Raw genomic sequence first — 7047 nt, 5'->3', positions numbered from 1 at the left:
AGAAAAAAGATGTAAATTAATTAATAATATTTGATGCTCTGATACAGACAATGATGTCATAGAATCCTTTGCATCATGGGAAATCTGAAACTTAAAATAGTCAAAAAACAAAATTAATTTAAAAAATTTAATAGTTTTAATCATTACATTATAATATAAAAAGTAAATATACATCATAATGTAATGAATAATTATTTTCACAAAAGATTTTTTTTAAAAAAAGCAGTTCATGCTCTGATACAGTTTTAAATTAACATATTTCTGCTGTGATGTTGACAAAGATGTCATAAAATATTTTGCATCACATGAAATTTAAAATTATTATTTCTGCTCATTTCATTATAAAATTCAAAGATAGATACAATAAAATGTATTTATTTTTACAACAAGAAGACGAATAAGGTATTTCATACTCTAATACAAAGATGTCCTTTGTATCATGCATACAAGACTTTATAACAGAAATTTCATTTTAAAAAGTAGAAACTCATTTCATTTTAATGTGTTTCAAAAGAATCATTTAAAACTTTAAGATAAAATGCTTATTTTTTTCCAAGGTCAGTTAGATATCAATGAATCTCTTATTAATTCATCTTAAATTGATTATATAAAACACATTTTACTTAGGCTTGGCAAATACCTAGTACAGAGTGTGTAGCACTCTGTACTAGGTATATAATACATGGATCATTGCACTCTGTATTATGTACAAGGTATATTAAAAATAAGCACCTTTTAAGCATTCAAAAAAAAAAAAATCATCACTCATCAACAAAAAAAAAAAATCATAATTAGGATATGTACAGAAATAAAAATTATTTCTTCCTATTGTTTAAAGTTCTTCATTCATATAATCAACAAAATGCAAAGTTATTTTCAAAGACTTTACATAATCATGATAAAATAACAAGTTACTGATATATATAGCAGAAAATTTTTTAAAAATCAAGCTTCTTTTTGCAATTTAAGATGAGTGACACAGCAAAAAAAAATCTTTATTTGAAAGAAGGACAATTAAACACTTTTTACAAACCCTCAATGGAAAAAGCACCTTTAAAGGCTCTAAAAAAACGTAAATCATTTTATAAAAATGCTATGCACCATATAGAATTTAAAATATGGCCACCAAAGAATTCTTTATAAAAAGTGTATTTTTAATAGGAATAAATTTGAAAAAACTTGAAGTAACCTTGAATCTTATTTTAAAATAATTCCTTATGAACCCAGAAGCAGAAAGTGCCTAAAACTGTGACGCACGTCGCAGAACAAACGAAGTCCTGCAGAACAATTTGTATCTTGAATAAGTGACAGTGTTTTCCTGCGAAAAGACTTTTCCTTATTGAAGATACAGATAGTCAAGTTTTTTTTAAATGATATTTGAAAAAGTAACAAATCAAGAATATTTGGTTTGGTTTAAAAAATAATGTAGCGTATCTGTGTATGATCCTGCATTTTAATAAACGAAAATATAGTATTTTAACGTAAAGTAAGACTTTTTTTTCGCCGTGAAATGCTTGCATAACATTTGTATAATTAATAAGTCCTGTTGCAGAACATTTGAAAATATTCTGCTTATGGGCTTATGAGTAAAACTATACACAAATAGCCAAAAAAGGAGAGGACAGTACTAGACTAAAGCAAAATACAATGTGGATCAAGCACAAATGAAAATGTATTTTCATATTTGAGCTTTATTTATTCACATGTTTTTTTTTTCGTTCTTTAGTAATGCCCAAATAATTTATTTAAATTAGCATACAAAGAAAATATGCTTAAAAATAAAATTTTTGTCAACTTTAAATTTCAAAGTACTTCCCCAGTAGTGGCTTCACATAAGTTCTGGTCTTTCAAGTCCTACCTTCTTCAGTAGTGATTCATTACATTTATATATATTTGTTTTATTCTCATTTAAATTTTAATTTACAACCATTAAATGTTTAAACTTTTTTGAGAAAGGTTTAAACTAAAGGTTTAAAGGTTATGCACTAAAGGTGATCATTTTCAAATACTCTGTACATACATTTACTGATATAAGTACAGAAAATATTTCTTTTGAGCCAAGTTTAAAATTAAATAGTCACAAAGTAACAAATTGTTTGTGATATTTTGTTGTTTCGAATAAAATTAATTTAATTGATTTAACAAAATTTTAAAAAAATAATAAAGAAAAGAAAACTGAAAGCAAGAAAAATAGCCTTTAAATTCATTATTTTATTAATTTGTCCATTCAAAAACAAGATAAATCACCTGAATTGGCTCACAAGATTTGCTACGGCAATCCCAAGAACAATATACGTATTTTGTTTATAAAAAAATGGGGGAACATAATTTAAAAGTGTAAGTAGAAATAAGACAATTGACAGTAAAACATAACTTCCAGAACCCCCCCCCCCTTTTTTTTTTAACATACAAAATGACATTTATGTATAATAATAAAATGAAGATTTTGTGTGTGTACATCTAACTTAGAATTGTTTGTACTAGCCTCCTGAAATTCGAACAGCGGCTGCAAAGGACAATTTTTGCCTACTTTCCTAAAAATCGCTAGGTATTTTAAAATTGGCAGATGAAAAGTTAGTGGCTTATTTCATGTTTTTTTCTTTTTCTTTTGAGAAGCACTGACTTTTTATCTGCTTCCTTTTAAACATTTTATAATAAATTCTTGCAACACATTTCCGGATAAACTGTGTATAAAATAAACATAATATCCTAAAAATTTACTGGAACTACAACAACTTGATTCTTTTAAGTTACACAAAATATTTTACTTTTTCGCAGAAAAAACATAAAATTTTTGTTTTTAAATAATTTTATCTTGAGTTATATTGTCCATTTTAAATAGAAAATGAAGCAGGCAAGCAATGTTTAAATTTCTGGGAGTCCCATTGCTGAAGAAATATATAAATAAATAAAAAGCTTTTAGTTTGAAAAAGTTTTTAGCTTAGCTCTACCAACTTTCAAACTTCCAACAGTGAATTGATTGTAAAGTTATGATGGATTGATGGGTCCACATCTCCACTGGCTGTGATCGAAAAAAAATATAACATTAATTTATAGCTTACATAGTACTGTAGTTAAAATCACTGCAATGTGTTGAAAAGCTATAAGCTCAAAATTTTGCAGCATAAAGCTCAAAAAATTTTATAATGTATTGCATAAAATAAACAAATACAAATGACGGCTGTGGAAGCTGTAACAAAGTCTTTATAAATGCCTTTGGTTTTTAAGCCGTAGTTATATAATTGAGCTCACAAACATGCAAAAAATAAGTGAAACAAACAACAAAGTAAGTAATAATTGTGGTAAAGGCAGCTTTAATGGCAAAAGCGAAATCTTAAAACTACTTTGATTCTAAGATTCCACTTTATTATGAACTTCACAAAAGCAGAAACACGAAGATTTGTTTCAGTGCGGAAAAGGTAATTTTGAACATAGGTCGAAAAATTTTCGCCGACAAATGTTTTAAGACTAAACACTGTACAATTCGTCTGCTTCCTTTTCTCCAAAATTATAACTATTTATTTATTTTTGAATGTTAATGTAATAAGTAGATTTATATCAAAGCAAATCTTGAACTCCTGTCTATTCATGATCTTGAGTACATTTTAGAATTTTTGAGCTTTATTCTTGTGAAAAATAAAATCTTGTGGTTTATTTCATGTTTAGTAATTTTTGATCCAAATGGAGTTATATAAAATTTCTAAGAAGTATATTAAAGTATCAAATTAATTTAAATATCAATAGTAGTTAAAACTATTGTTACAGCTTTATTTTACTCTATTTGTTTCTTTCTTACAGATCAACCTTTTACCAATCCTTTGTTCGATTAGCTATTTTTCAAAGTAGTAAAATTTCCTTGATTTTTTTTTTCTTTTATCCCTATATACTGTTTCAAATTTTAATAAAATTTTTCTTTTGTTTAGAAAGATTTTCCTGCAACACTAATATGTATGATGTATTTATGTATGATTGTAATATGCTTGGATGTAATCAAATTTTTTTATTTATTTAATGATTGATTATTATATACAATTTTATTCAGTACATATCAGCAACAAAAATTTTTTTGTTTCTTTTTACAGTGGATAAAAAGAATTAATTTAAGCAATTTATGGCCCATCTAACTTAAAGGCTTAGGCCGAGTTACTTACTATTAACTTAAAATGACTGTTTTTTAAACTTCAAAGTTAATATGTCATTTTCTGGCAGTCAAGATTTGGTGAATTTCCATTTTTTTTTCCTCAAGCAAATGTCAATAAACTACACTGCTGTCTGTAAGATATTATTAATAAGTGTAGCTAAAGAAGTATACAAAAAAAATTTAAGATTATTTTGAAGACTTTAAATTTGAATAAATTTTTTGGTCCGAATTGTCATGTTTCGTGAGAATCACCCATATATATATATATGTATGTATATATATATATATATATATATATATATATATATATATATATATATATAACATTTTGTAAAAAAGTTAAATATATTTTAAAATGTCTCTGCTAGACATGCTCTGCTTTGAAGATCAGATAACCACTAGGGAAACTCAAGCTCAGTCCTTCAGTCGATTTCTCTTACAATCTTTAGAATATTTTTATATTCAAATGGTAAAAGAATTGCATTTATTAAAGTGAGGCTTCTTTATTTCAATTATTTCATTATCAAACAATGGCATTCATAAGAGTGGGAACTGGGACCTTTTTTTTAAATAAAATTTCTGTATTAGTTTTTTTTAATGTTTTTTAATATCTTAGTCTTTTGTTGGGACTTTTTTTATTATAAGGACTTCATAGTGATCTGATGTACTTCTTAAAAAATTTATTTAGAGAATCATGAAGATGATTTAATTCACTTTCTGTTTTATGTAAAGTGATGAAATATTGTTAAAAGCAAATAAGAGTTAAAATGTTTAGTAAGTTAATTGCCCATTCAAAATATTTCCTAAAATACAGACTATTATTATTTTTTTTAATTCCTTTTTTTCTTACTTCTAATAATAAAAAATAATAACTTAATGTTAAATGTTTTAAAATAAATCTTTTTTTTCTATCGCACTTTGTGTCACCTTTTTTTTCTTTTTAGAACACAATTCTATAAAATATCATATACATTGAAACAAGGAACACCATAAAGAACACAGATAATTGTTCCTAGATGCAAGAACAAGCATTTTTTTCCCCCTTCAAGTTTGACTTAAAACTGCTTTAAACTTTACTTATTAATGAGATCATAATAATAATATAAAAATTGAAGGTGACCTCCCTTTTTCCTGAAGCTACTTTGTTGTCCATGGGGACTCAATACAGCATTAAAAGATTATCATTAGTGTCCACTATAATTGTATGGAAGTTTCTAAAAGTTTAACAGAAGATTAAAAGGAAAGGTATGAATGAAAAATTGAAGGAATTCACCTCTGGCTGGTTGGCCAAAAGTGGCTTATAGCGTTTTCAATTTAGCCCCTGAACTGTCTTAAATAAAAAAAATAATCATGCCATAAAAAATATTTTTCCATCTGTATTCTGCATCTATATTTTCCATCTGTATTACTGATGTAGGTAATTTGTAATTTTCTCACATTATTGGATTGCAACAATTTTGTTTTCAAAGTCTTGTTTATTATGATAGATATGATTTCAAAAATTGAAAAACAAAAGAAAATAATTATAATTGAGATCATCACATTCATCTCATACTGATTAATAACAATTTTCAATTTTTGATTAACGGTTTGAAGCAAATTTTGTTACCACTCTGCCACAAGTTTCATAAAACTGAAGCATTACATACAATTTAAAAAATGACATCTCTGTATCAAATGTTTAATCCAGGTACAGTTTTATTACTCTTATGCCCATAATTTCATAAAAATGAAGCAATAAAAATCCCCCAATATAAGTAAACAAAAGCTCAACTAAAAATATGGTATCGAGGCTGTATTTTACCGTAGCATTTCCATATTAATTTCATTAATAAAAAATCACTCTTTTACAAAATAGTAACTCTTCATAGCTACTTTACTAACTCAGGCTGACAAGCAACACTCAACTACACTATTTAATATTAAAAGCAACTTATATTCAAATTCTCTTTCTTAAATGTAATAATGCTAACATTAATACTCTTTCTCCAATCAAAAAACATTACTCCATACTCCATCTTAAAACTAAACTTTCATGATTAAATCTCTTCAGAACATGTTAAAAGCAATGCAAAACACCAATAAAACCTTAATTGCATAAATAATATTCTTATTACCACTTTCTTCATAATTTTTCCCCTTTTGTGCAATCACAAATCTATCAAATTCATCACCACAATGCTAAATATCCACTTCCAATGCAGCCTTGCCTACCTGAATATCTTCCTCTTCTCACCTTATCCTTCATTTTTTTCCATCTCTGCAATAAGCTTAAAACATCAGATCAGTTATAGTCAGATTTAGTAATAATTTAAAATTTGTCAAAGAGAGCTGCAGAGCAAATAAAAAGAAAGCTGTTTGGAATTTATTTAATTTTTCTTGATGTTAAAAATTCTATTCCAGATATTATTCTTAATCTTATTCTAGTTATCTATTAACCAAAAATTTAATTGTTTCTTTTACATTTCTTTGAGTATGCTTTTATAAATGTTTTTCTCAAAAGTATGGTTGAGAATGGATTATCCAAAGCAGTCTTGTTAATTATGCTCAGGTAAATTAAAAACTGAAATTCAGGGTTCGCACAGACTCCTTATACTCCTTGGATATAAAAAGTTTGTAAAGAATACTTGGAACTACTTAGATTTCCAAATTAGTCCTTTAAAACTCCTTAGATTGTTGCGTTGCATAGATGAGCTTACTAAGTCCGCTGATGAATTTGCTGTTCAAGCAGGGAAACAAAATGATATGACTTAGCTGTCAAAATCTAATTGTTTAAGAAAAACTGAAAAGGAAGAAAAACTGAATTGCTAGAGTTAGAAGGAAAAAAATAACAGCAAATAATTTTTATTTTACATGTTACAAGCAAACTTAATGATTTAGTGTGAAATTTTTTTTTAATATAAAAT

At 26.3% G+C, this 7047-nt stretch overlaps 1 protein-coding gene across 9 annotated transcripts in view; it reads left to right on the top strand.

Moving 5' to 3' along the window:
- The first annotated feature begins 1722 nt into the window (after positions 1-1722).
- Positions 1723-7047, top strand: part of LOC122272470 (uncharacterized) — a 29699-nt gene continuing 24374 nt past the window's right edge. For 8 of the 9 annotated variants that reach the window (XR_015429544.1, XR_015429542.1, XR_015429543.1 and 5 more), the window contains exon 1: positions 1723-3419. The gene's annotated coding sequence lies outside the window, so the exon portion shown is untranslated. The remainder of the gene's footprint in view (positions 3420-7047) is intronic. The other variant, XM_087152626.1, reaches the window with a different exon arrangement.

The sequence above is a fragment of the Parasteatoda tepidariorum genome, chromosome 10, assembly GCF_982258835.1.
Source record: "Parasteatoda tepidariorum strain Cologne lab strain chromosome 10, Ptep-v5.0, whole genome shotgun sequence".
Taxonomy (NCBI): domain Eukaryota; kingdom Metazoa; phylum Arthropoda; class Arachnida; order Araneae; family Theridiidae; genus Parasteatoda; species Parasteatoda tepidariorum.
This window is presented reverse-complemented; position numbering and strand designations above follow the sequence as displayed.